Source organism: Zeugodacus cucurbitae, chromosome 2, assembly GCF_028554725.1.
Source record: "Zeugodacus cucurbitae isolate PBARC_wt_2022May chromosome 2, idZeuCucr1.2, whole genome shotgun sequence".
NCBI lineage: Eukaryota > Metazoa > Arthropoda > Insecta > Diptera > Tephritidae > Zeugodacus > Zeugodacus cucurbitae.
In genome coordinates, this window is record NC_071667.1 from 83582396 (window position 1) to 83595093 (window position 12698).

The window sequence follows — 12698 nt, forward strand, 5'->3', positions numbered from 1 at the left end:
AATCAGTTAGTGTGCGGAATAGTTGAATATGATGTCAAGGCCTTTGCTGCATCATCGCCAGTCTGTTGCGGCACTTTTCATGCACACGTGCTTAAGGTATGCCCCTCACATGTATGTATGTATGTATGTAAGTACGCAGAAAACCTACATCGACATTACATATGCTCGTCCACGAAGGAAGTACTTTAAACTATATGCAAATCCGGGTTATTATGCGATCCTTAACGGGTTAGCTGGGTTTTAAAATTTTAAAATTTGGAAAACACTTTTTTTGTCTTATTAATATTCTAAGCGATATACCCTTTGGAAGTTCCGTTATCTCAAAACTCAATTTTTCAATCGGTGGAGACTTTGGAATAACATTATCTAGTTAATGAAAGAAGATTTTTTTTTTTATTTTTATTACAACAATTTTTTTTTCGAGCCAATATATGGCGAAAATTTGGCCAAAAATGTGATTTATTCGGTTAAAATTCTGTCAAAAATTCAAATTTTGATATTTTCTTTTTTTCTTCGTTTATTAACTAGATTTATTCATGTACTCTAGAAATATTTTTGGTTTATTGATTTTGGATTAACCAATACTGATTTATGGGAAATGAATTACCAACGGCTGAGTTTTCGATATTTTTTAATAAAAATGTTACAAAATCCTGTTTAAATATGTATCTTTAATATGCTGAATTCTTTAAATAAAATATATGACTGTATATTATAAATTAAAAAAAAATAAATACATTTTTAGCCTTTGAAACGTACCTAATTTCTTAGAGCGAGTTTGTAGGTGTCAACATCAGCGAGCACTTTGTTAAATCAAAATTTTATTTTATTACAAAAAAATTCATAAATTTTACTTATCGTTCGGAGGTATCATAACTTTTCAAAAATAGAACCAGCATATCGGCTAAACACTAGCAAAAGATGTAAACGTCACAGTAATCTTGCTCTGAGAACAAAAAAAATCACGGTCCTTTTACCGTTACAAAAATTTTTAGAATTTATAGATCATATATAAATACAAGGTGTGTTCAAAAAATAACGGGAATTTTAAATTTGTCTCAAAGTCATCTGGTAAATTTTTCATTTTTCCAAAAATAAAGAGAACCTTTCAGGTCTGTCGTTTTACAAGCATACGAGAAATCGCTGAAAAGCTATCTCAAACATCGAGTTTGAGAAGTGTTTCGTCGATTGGAAGAAACGCTGGATATTTTAAAAGTATCAATATTAATGTAGACGAATGAATAAATACGATTTGTTTTTTAGTAAAGGGCTTCTTGTTATCTAAATAACTTATTGTTCTCTACTCGAAAAAGTACTCAATTTCTTTTGAAAGTTTTTCGAAAACTTTTCAATTGCTTCAAACAATTATTGGAATTTTCTGCTATTTTACATATTTGAAAGAATAAACAGACGCTATTTTCGTCTTCTTTGCTACAATGAAATCACCAAATAAACATGTATTTACATGAGATTATGAGCGTATATGTATATTTTGGAACCCCTTCTCTCCGTTCATGCTGTACTGTGGCACCTTCTAAGCTTCTATGCGTAATAAAACTACCACAAAATCGCATGTTAGTTTTGCGTACTTGATCATTAAAGTAGAATTATGCTTGTACTTACTTATGATATGAACTCAATTTGAAATAGCTATGCTTCTTACATGGTATTCGTAGTTTTCTGAGGAGCTATATGTAACAATAGTGTCATTATTCTTATTAATATCAATCTCAATTTGTTTACTTGGTCGTACTGATTTAATCAACTCAATTCTAAAGCAGGCACCCACAAGTACACGCAAATTTAAGTCATGGAAAAATAAGTAAATAAAGTGACTTTAGGTGCAACCGAACTTTGCGAACATTGTATAGCCAGTGCACGGGAAGAAAACCGCGATCGAAAATGGAACGATATTTAAAACAAAAAATGGTAGAAAGTTATTTTAGACTTCTTATTGTTTATTAAGCGAGTGAGAATTGTTTCGGCGGCACTTTTTTCTCTCAGTTAAAATTATTTTAGTGTTTTCAAGTTTCAATTGTTTATGCTTCGATCAGCTGTTTTCCATGAGTAAGTCTTAGAGAAACAATCAACTGTCTCTCAAAATGAAATGTCAAATTGCGCTCTCCATTTCTCACACATCTTGTTCAATGAATAACCGTAGTCACTATCACTTGTTATCCTATAATGAGCATCCCTAATAATAACGACAGCTTTCCGCTACAGTCATATCATATATACCTATAGGAACACAAGCATTGGGTACAAATATAGGAATATGGATTTAATTGAATTTATTGCGCAAACAATTGTCTGAATTGATGTGAATGGCAAAGCGCGCAGTAAAGCGCTATATAGTTCTTAGTAGTGCCACCGCCAAGAAGTGGTGCCATGAGGCGCAGGCACTTTTTCAGACAAATTCGCGCTAAGCACACACGATATGTATATAAATATGAGCACTGAGTACGGATGAGCACTTAAGCCTGAGTTCATAGGCGTACGGGTAATTTAATCATTAAAAATTTCATTGTTGATTGGAAATCGGCTCTTTGCCATTGCGACGTTGCGACTTTTGGCGAGTGACAGCGCACATTTAGTGTGCAATTCGCTCTACTAGTGAGCTGTATGATTTAGCGCAGTGTGCGGCGGTTAGAATGAACGGAAATAGTGTGGTTTTCAGCAACGGTAAAAAGTTAATAGAAATTAGCGATAAGAAGTGATGTGAAGGAGAATACTATGTGAAAAAGTTATATAAAATATATATTACTGCAATGTGTTGCTTTTGCAAAGCGAAGTTATATTACTTGCTTGCTTAAAGTGGTTTGATTTAAAATTAAAATTTCCACTTCAACACCTAAATATTTTCCAGTAGCTGCAAGGATTTTCAGTTGACAGCTGTACAAATAATTGTTGACTGTGTGCAAGTGCAGTGAAGTGAATGATTGCAAGAAACTGTGAACCGCAAATAAAATATTAAAATGAAAGTGTAAATACCACATGGCATGTGAAAAGTAATTCAAAAGTATTTGAAAAACCAGAGCAGTTTGGATAACTTCACGCTTTACGCCTGTGACTGTGCTTAGTTTCCTACGAAAATTGAAAAACAAAATTTAAACCTCTAAACTCTGAGGATGTGTAATTAAAAATGAAAATTCAATCAACACACGCTAACACCACATTAGACAGCTGAGCCGAGCCGAACACAATGTCTGCAGCCATCTACTGTTTTTATGTAAGTACTTAAGTATTACACTAAACTACCATAATCACTTTTGCGCACATTCAGTAGTAATTAAAGGTGAAAGGAAAGAATAGGAAAAATGAAAATACCAAAGCATAAAAAAGAGTTAAGTACATAAAGTGTCAAGAGCCACCAAGTGCCACCAACTCAAACAGCAGAGCAACACAAGTGTCTCAAGTCACACACACGCACACGCGAGTGGCTAAATGTTGCCTGCATGCGAGTGCATAAGCAAATAAAAATATGTCCCTGCTTACATACGCACAAGTGGATAAAAGTCCAAAAGGGCGTGTGTTTTGCCTTTGCAAAGCAGTAGATTGTGCGTTCTTTCCATTGTTTTTATGCCACTTTCTGTGTGTATTTTGCTACTCTCTTCGAGCGTATAATATATACACTCCATGTATATAAGCAAGTTTGTCTCACTGTGTATATGCTTACAGCTACTAGCTCTGCAACTTACATAAATAAATAATAAAAAAAACAACCAAAAGAAAGATAACAAGCAGTTTTGGAAACAGCTGCCGAGTGCAAACGTCGAAAGGACACAAAAAGCGACTGAAAGTGGTTAGAAAGAGTCCATTACATTGATTTCAGTCAATCTATACAACTACACATACATATCTACATAAAGAAAGTATAGAATTTTTTATTCGGCAATTTATATATTAGCAAGCATCACAGCAGTGTGTTAGCCACAATTAAGTGTCATTGACAATGTTCTTTTAAGTGTATTGGTCGTGGAGTCTGTACATACACGTTGAAGAGTGTAAATGCACAGTCGCACACGTGGCGAAATGAGAGCCGCAATTGTGTGATAGGCCATTAAATCGAACTCTTAAGTTGCTATTACTTACAAATTTAGATGTAAAATTTAATTCAAATAAAATTACTCATACGCCGTGTCTTCCCTTCAATGCCAACTTAATTCTTTTCCACAAATTTAACTGGATTTATCGGCAGGTTGTTAAATAGACATCAAATATAGTTAGTAAGAGATAATTAAACGTTAACTGTTTGAAAAACCATAATTTGTAAGGCAAAAATTAGTATTGTTAGCTCTTTTAAGCATGAGTGCTTTTGAAAAAGAGTGTATTGTATTACAAAGAGAAAGTAGCCATTACTGCACTCAGCCACTCAGTCAGACAGTCACTCAAAGCGAATGATAGCGAATAACCGAAAAATTAATCAAAAGTAATTACACAACTTAAGAGAGCTTAAAATATCAAAATTTGTTAACAAAAATCTGAGAAATTTCGGTTTTGCATTTATCTGATAAGAAATATAATAATATTTTTACGCTGATTATGCACATATTTTACAACAAAGATCGAAATATTTAACTTTAGTTGATATAAGTTTTCATTATATACTAATTATTATATTTTCATTTTATCCCATATATATTTTATTTTATATACATATGTTTGTTTTTATTCAGTTAGGTTAGGTTAGGTTTGTAGGCACATCTCTGCAAAAAAAAACAGAAAATCAGAAGAAAACAGAAATTGTGATACCAATAAAACTCCCTATGGCTCAAAGGCCTTTAAGATTCAGCAAAAACGCTTGGAATCCGTTACAAATTTCTTAAGACGGCTAATGTCGATTCTAGCCAATTCGCTAGGATCGCCGAATAAGGTCGTTTCGAGGTGTTTCAACCTCAGTCTGGCAAAAGCTGGATAATGAAGAAGGAAATGCTTAGATGATTCCACCTCGCTTTCCTCCATACAGCTTTGGCAACTTGCATCTGTCACGATCCCGTTTCAACGCATGGGTACCCATTGGACAATGTGCAGTAAGTACACCAATGATCGCGTTGAGATGGACCTTGTCCAGAGAAATCAGTTGAAAGGACCGCTTACGCTCCATAGAGGGCCAAAAGGACCTCGCCACTGCACAAGTACTGGTAGTTGATCAGCGTTTGACGAGCTCATGCGTAGTCTGTATGTCCAGCGCTTTTGCGCAGGTGGACCATGGACTAATTTTTATTCAGTTGCTCTATCTATTTTGTTTTCGTTAAATTTATTGAATTTTCGTGTTTTTCACACATATCATTTCTTGCTTAATGCCCTTTAGTTGTTGTAGAATTTTAATTTTTTTGTTAAATGCTTTGTTGGTAAGTTATGTGAATTCGTTTGCGAATGAAGAGTATCTAAGAAATATCGCTTTTCACACAGCTAAGAAAGGTGTAAATTTGTGCACACATACTCGTATATAACCTCAATTATCCGGCGACATTTATTGCCTTTATCGCGCACTCTCCTTTGAATCTCTGCCACTCGCTCAGTGTTAGCACTTACCGTTCATTATCTAAATAAGCACATAAATTCCAGCTAAATATCAACAATGTCAAAGTATTAAGTGAGGGAGTGATATAATAAATGCGGAAGTCTAAAGTTCCAATGGAACCTTGAGGATTCAAAATATTGTTGAATTTTAAATATAAATTGGAAAGAGAAAAGTAAAGTAATAAAATTAAATTTATTTAAAATTTATGACAATTGAAGAGCAAACAATTTCTTAAGCCTGTTTATATCTATAGATAATACATATGTATTTACGCTGTTACATTTAACAATAAGATGGCTGCATTATAATACTTTTTGGTCATATGCTACACTTGGGTATAAATTGTGAGTCTTAAAAGTTTCTGAAGTTTTAATGGTTTTATAGCGATAGTTACAAGCAGATACCTTAGGCGCCGCCATAATAATTATTTTGTCGAATAACAGTTTAGCTTTTCGACCATTCCTTTTAACGCTTTTGCACTATTCCTTCAAATATTTTTGACATTTGTTTAAATTTTAATTGTGTTAAAAATTTTAAAATCAAAATTCTTACTAGCTAAGAAATTTAATGTTTTTCTTTATTTCCTTTAAACAAAATTTAATATGGCTACGATTTCATTGACCTTAAAGTAAGACTTGGCACATTATATGAGGTCTACAACTTTGCTTCCGCTTTTTTTTTGAAAATTTAAGGATTTTTTGTTTGTATAAAAACGGTTGCAAATGTCGATGAGCCTCAGCAATTTTCTTGGAATTAAAAAAGAAACGCAATATTTCCCGAAAATTTCGAGAATTCGGCTCAAAAAGTGACATTTTCAGTTGGGAATAAGTTTGGGATGCAAACAGATCTCTACAAATATTGTTGACACAAATGTCCAAGATCGATATAAAACGATTTAATCGATTTAATCGACCAGTGCTTTACCTTAGAGACATTCCCGCAAATGTCGAAAATTCGGCTCAAACTGACATTTTCAGTTGAGAATAAGTTTGGGATGCAAACACATCTCTACAAATATTGTTGACACAAAAGTCCAAAATCGATATAAAAAAATCGATTTTATCGCCCATTGCTTGACCCTAGAGACATCTATTGGAAAACAAGCAAAGCCGTAGACCTAATAAAAGTACCTGTGAACATGACGATCTCCTTGAAAACAATAGGTTTTTCAAATTATGTAGAATTTGTGATAACTATTAATTGAAATATACATTTTCTCACTGGGGTAAATTATTTATACTTTTGTCTTGATCGTTTATCGCTACAATGTCAGAGAAAATTTTCGATATTTTCTCTTTAAGAAATTATTATATTCGAAGTAAACCCTCGCATTAGAACAAGGAATTCACATTGTATGGATCATTCATTTTCGTCAAGTCCGAAAAGCCAGTTATTTTCACCGCTCTGCTCTGGCATTAAATTATTAAAGCCGTGGAATGGAATTGCGGCAGCAGAATCTCAAGAACTCGAGTAGAATCCTTAGTCATTATGTCAGTTACATGGTATGAACAAGTCTTCGCCGCGGGACATTATCGCCATGACCATCACTTCAGTGTCGTTTTGTCGTTTAGCAAAGACCCCCAGAAACAACCGCGCGAAGCAAGACACAAACACACACTTCGGAACACTCAAGAACTCTTAAGATGAGCTGTCGCCGTTTTTTGTGGCTGAATGAATGTTGCATGCAGCTGCAACTCTTTGCGTGCGTTTACAGTGTCATCACGCATATTGTTGTTGGTCTTGTTGTTTTTTTCTAACTGTTTTTAAGCGTTTGTGCAACGTCGCCGTGGCTATTGTTTACTGACTACTTGTTGTTTGTTTTCTTAGTGTCATCATAATTGTGGTAGTTGATTGTTGTTGTTGTTGTTGTCTTCCTGTCGCCATTGTTCTAAGCAACGCTGCACTTAAGTGGTCCAGTAAGTTTTGGTCGTTAGGCATGAATAAAAAATATTTATTTGTGCAAACCTTTAGCACTGCGTGTGTGCTCATATTCAGCGCTTGCCAAGGCGCGCGGCCGGCCCTCCACAGCAACGAAGAAGCTGCGACTGTGTGAGACCCACTTCCAAATAGACAATGCAGCTGTGTTCATTTGGGCGGAGACGCTTACGAGAGTCGCACATTGTTCTGCAGTATCTTTTTTTATTCACTTATTTTGTGCTTTGCTTAATAACGGTTTGTGAAGGTGTGTATGAAAACGATTGCGTATACAAATGTATAGTCACTGCTGCTGAAAATGTATTAAAGAATTTGCTCCCGCGGGCTTTAAAACGTCTCTTGTTTTGCATTAAACAGTTTTCTGCTTCTTCTTTTCTTTTCTTTTGTATGCGCCATTGTGATATTAATGGCTTTGGAAAATCGTTTGTCGCTTTGTCTGATTGAAATTGACTGAAACATGAGCAATATTGTTGACGCTACCCCAAAGATAAAATAACATTACACTTCTAATGTGCTTTTGTTGTATTTGCATTTATTATTGTTTTTTCAAGCATTAACTAAGGATGTTAAAAAAATAACGGGAATTGTGAATGCCTCCATATTCACCAGACACGTCTCCGTGTGACTTTTCCCTAGTTCCAAAAATATCTACCTAAGTCGTCGCTTTGCAAGCAAACTGGAAAACGCTGAAAGAGCCAAAGGCTATCCAAGAAATCGAGTTTGAGATGTGTTTTGACGTTTGGAAGAAGCACTGGCATAAATGCATAATATCGATAAAGGCGGCGACATTAATGTAGACAAAGAAAAAATATTTTTTCAAAAACAAAAATTACCGTTATTTATTTACGTAATGAAATTTTAACACATCAGTTTTGCTTACGAATTCAGTACTGAAATTAATGTTACTCATACGCCGTGTACGTCCAGTGTTTTAATCAAGAATTGGTGCGAAAAAATGCAAAAAGTAAATGAAAAACAAAACTCATAAAGCCAAAAATTCAATTGTCTTCGCACATTTGCAGTAGTTCGAAGAAATGAAAATGGAGACCAGCCACAGAACGGCTCCCCTGAGTGCCGAAGGTCCGGAAGCGAAACAATGTGGCCGCTCCGTCAACCAGTCTAACTCACTTGGGCTGTTGACTATTCGCGCAGAAAAATGGCATGTCGGCCTGATTGTGTTTGCGAGCAGTTTGCTACTTAGGAGTGGAGATTTTAGCTGTTACGTCATTAATTTATCATTGCATACACACACACAGAGAGCAACACATACATGCAAACATACACAGTTACTATGCATACGCGCATAGTGTAAACAAAACATAAAAAGTATAACGGACAGCTGTATTTGTGAGTGTTTAAAGGTGCAAAGAGGCAACTAGCCAAGAATGACAGCGAATAAACTGATATGATTTTCTGAACCATGGTCATTTATACAATAATAATATATGTCAAAGCAAATTTACAATTGTTGTTCTATTGTGAAATTTGACCTGTAAATATCTGTTCTACATAAATAGTTTTATATGCTTTTGAAGTAATTCTATTGAAAAATCGAAACCTTTAATAAAACAATAACACCAGGACCCATATGATAAATGAGAAATATCATTCTTTAAATAGTTTTATACTAAAACTTGTGATTAAAATTTCCAACTGACCTTATTCGTGATAAAGTGATATTTTCTAAAGAAGAAGAAGTATTATGTTTCATTAATCCCTTTTTAATATAGATAACTGTTAATCGGATAGCGCATATTTATTGATTTAGTGCATACATTGCGCCTTATTTATATTGACAATCAATATCTGATTAGCAAAACCATAAAAAATTAAACTAAAAGAAAGACCGAACGAAGCTTTATATTTTCTTTTAACTACTGTTGTATCTTCGTACATAGCTTAGTTTATGCTTTCTTCAAATAATGTTTTAAATTTCTCTCACTTCTCCGGCCACAAGGGTTGTTCTGCGCACATACTCTTACAGCTTCCTTGCTACACTCTGTAACCCACTCTTTTTCTTATTTTCAAACTCTTTCGGTAGCGGCGCATGCGCACTCAATTGACACTCTTATTTTGAAAATCCAGAGTAACTTGCTTGTAGCTGGGCTTGATTCTTTTTCATTCACCTTTTTATTTGTCATTCCTTTGTGTTCCTTTTTCTTCTCGGTTGTTTCCATTTATACTTTGCAAATTTGTTTTTTATTCACACGTGCATGTGTACGGATACGAACATCCCTGCTAGTAGTTATCGCTGCTGAGTCTTCCTGCCAGCAAACTCTCGACGTTCAGTGTATTTATAAACAGCGCACGATTGTGTGTGTGTGTGTGTGTCAGTTTGTGGATTGGAAATGTGTGGTAATTTGTGTTACTACTCGAATCAAATTGCTTTGATAAGAACAACGCAGATCTGAGGCCTAGAGATCTTTGTATAAAAATAGGTATGTATAGGTTTATAATGGAAATATGCCTGGCAAACAAAGACAAGGATTAGTTAGAAATCAAAAATATAAGCGTGTGGAGTGAAGTGGGAGGAAACTTTAAAAGTGCAACACCATAGGGCAGCGGCGTTGAGGGGTCTCCCAATAGAGTGCCCTTTGGAGCTTCTTAAGCTTTTTCCATTTGAGCTCATCGGGTTGTCATCGCTAGAATAGCTGCTGTCATCGCTCGTTCTAACATTGCCTATCCACGCCTGGTGGCTTGTGCCAGCAGCCAGCACAAGTGCCATTGAAAGTGGCAGGGCAAGTGGTGCAAATGACAGACATGTCAGCGTGTAAGTGGTGACCGAGGCCAAAGTATGCTGCGCTCGGAAGACGTAGGCATAACGGTGGTGGCAGCATAACTTTACAATTGGCTTTTAACGATATTTGTCGATACGCTGCCTTTGCCTGTGTTGTTGTTGTTGTTGTGTGTATGTGTGAGGGGCAATCATTGCGGCGCGATTTTATGCGCTGTTATCATTTATGGTCGTACATTTATAGGATGTGTTGAATATATAAGTGTTTGTGTTGTTGTGCGTCTGTGGAGCAGCTGTTAGCATCGCTGCGTGTCTCATTAAAGTTATTGATTGTTGCCTTTGTTGTTGTTAATAATTTTGGTGTGTTACTGGTGTGTGTTGCCTTTTCTATGCCGCTTTTCCAATATTGTCACACATTTAGATGATAATAAAACCACGTTTTGGTTTGAATGACGAAAAAGGATTTTAGTCATTGCTGTAGGAAATAGTTGAAAGGTATGAATCCGCTATATATTCATCATTCTGTTCACGCACTTCTTTGTTTCTGTTTGATTTTATTCTCTTTACATTTGTTACATTTGCATATAATAGTGGCAATTTCGTGTTTTTATAGCTTTCGGTATTCAAAATGGCTTGTCACATTGTTAGCTCATAAAAACGTATAAATATGAATTATATGCTTGAACCTTGAGTATAGGAGGTGTATGAGTATGGCAAGTGCAATGGCAATGCAACAACTATAAAAAAGTATTAAGTCAAAAAATCCTTTATATAAAAGGCAAATAATTCCTATCTTTTCGTTGTATTCAAAACTTTTTCAAGCTTAAAGCAAAAAGGTCAAATAGAAATTCTAAGTTATTGTTATCTATTAATTTGAATTTAGAGCGGTCAAAAACCAATTGAAAAAGAGTGTAAGAATCAAGAATAAATATCAAAGTAATTCTGAAGACCCATAAAATTGAAAAAAGCTAGGAACTAGTTGTAGGCAAAATGAATTCGGTTGCAACACTTCATAAAAGAAACTAATTCAAACAATTAAGGAAGGGCTAAGTTCGGGTGTTACCGGATATTATATACTCTCGCAATTTATTTATGTTATATAAGTTATATGTTATATGCTATTAAATATCACACAATTTGACTCCTATATTCTGCATAAAGTCCACTCGAATTACGAAAATCATTATTTATAGCATAGCAATGAACCGTTTTAAGGCCATTATCACCTCAAAGCTACACTATATCCAAGATTATACGTTCCTAAGATATCTCACATGTTAACCGATACGGTATAAAGCCCAACTCAAGTTTGAAAATCTATATATACAGGAGCTAGGGAAAGTATTGACTTGATTTTGTTCATTTGGTATAAAACAAGTAAGGAAAGACTAAGTTCGGGTGCAACCGAACATTTTATACTCTCGCAATTTATTGAAGAAACTTACAAACATACAAAATTTACCCATAAAGTCGGCATAAAGTTTAATAGAATAACGAAAATCGTAATATATACTATATGAGGGCTGAGGTAATTCTTTCATTTTCACTATCAGGGTACACTCTATCCAAGACCAATACATATTAACCAATTCATATTTGCGGAATAAAGCCCACCGTATTTTTGAAAAACCTATAATTAGGTATATTTGAGCTAGTAGATGTTATGGCCTGATTTTAATAATTTGTTTAACAGAACACTATTAGAAAACAATTTCCTCTGAATTAAATTAAATTATCTGAGAAATTTGCCCAAATATTCGGTTAAAATTTATCCTTAGGCGCTGAGTTCAACATGTTCGATATCTGGGGCCTTGAAAAGCTATAGTCCGTTTTCAACAATTTTTTCACAAGTGAAGTCAGAGATGATATGTACTATTTGTGTAAAGTTTTATTCCACTATCTTCATTGGTTTCTTAGGGGCCATCCATAAATTACGCCCATTTTGTGGGCGTGGCAATGGTCCGATTTCGCCCATTTTCGAAAGCAACCCTTTCACTGCCCCAAGGAACATGTGTTCCAAGTTTCATTAAGATTTCTTAATTTTTACTCAAATTACAGCTTGCACAGACGGACAGACGGACAGATGATCAGACTAACAGACTCCGTAACAGCACAGACGGACATCCGGATTACAACACCACTTGTCACCCCGATCACTTCGCTTTATATGTATTACCCTATTTCTAACTCGTTTAGTTTTAGGACTTACAAACAACCACTAGGTGAACAAAACTATTATACTCTGGCCAACATGTTGCGAGAAAAATAGTGTACTTGAACTTTATTGAGAGGGATTCCGAGGAAATTCACCTTGAAGTGCTTTATATATTCGTTTTCATTTTTTTTTTTGTTTTCACAAGTCTATTAAGATTCATAGCAAGCATACAATATAATTGGTATTAACGAAATTACTAACAATGAAAGTTATTTCCTTTGTATTGCTGCGCTGCTGTCAGGCTGCAAATTCTACTTAAAACTCACTGCAGTGAAAATTCCATTACAATC

At 34.8% G+C, this 12698-nt stretch overlaps 1 protein-coding gene across 7 annotated transcripts in view; it reads left to right on the top strand.

Annotated features, from left to right (window-relative positions):
• The first annotated feature begins 2593 nt into the window (after positions 1–2593).
• The window catches only part of LOC105218882 (dorsal-ventral patterning tolloid-like protein 1), a 93439-nt gene continuing 83334 nt past the window's right edge, over positions 2594–12698 (top strand). For 5 of the 7 annotated variants that reach the window (XR_008470412.1, XR_008470410.1, XR_008470411.1 and 2 more), the window contains exon 1: positions 2595–3229. The gene's annotated coding sequence lies outside the window, so the exon portion shown is untranslated. Of the gene's footprint in view, positions 3230–12698 lie in introns of all 7 variants that reach the window. The other 2 variants (XR_008470413.1, XM_054227438.1) reach the window with 1 other exon arrangement.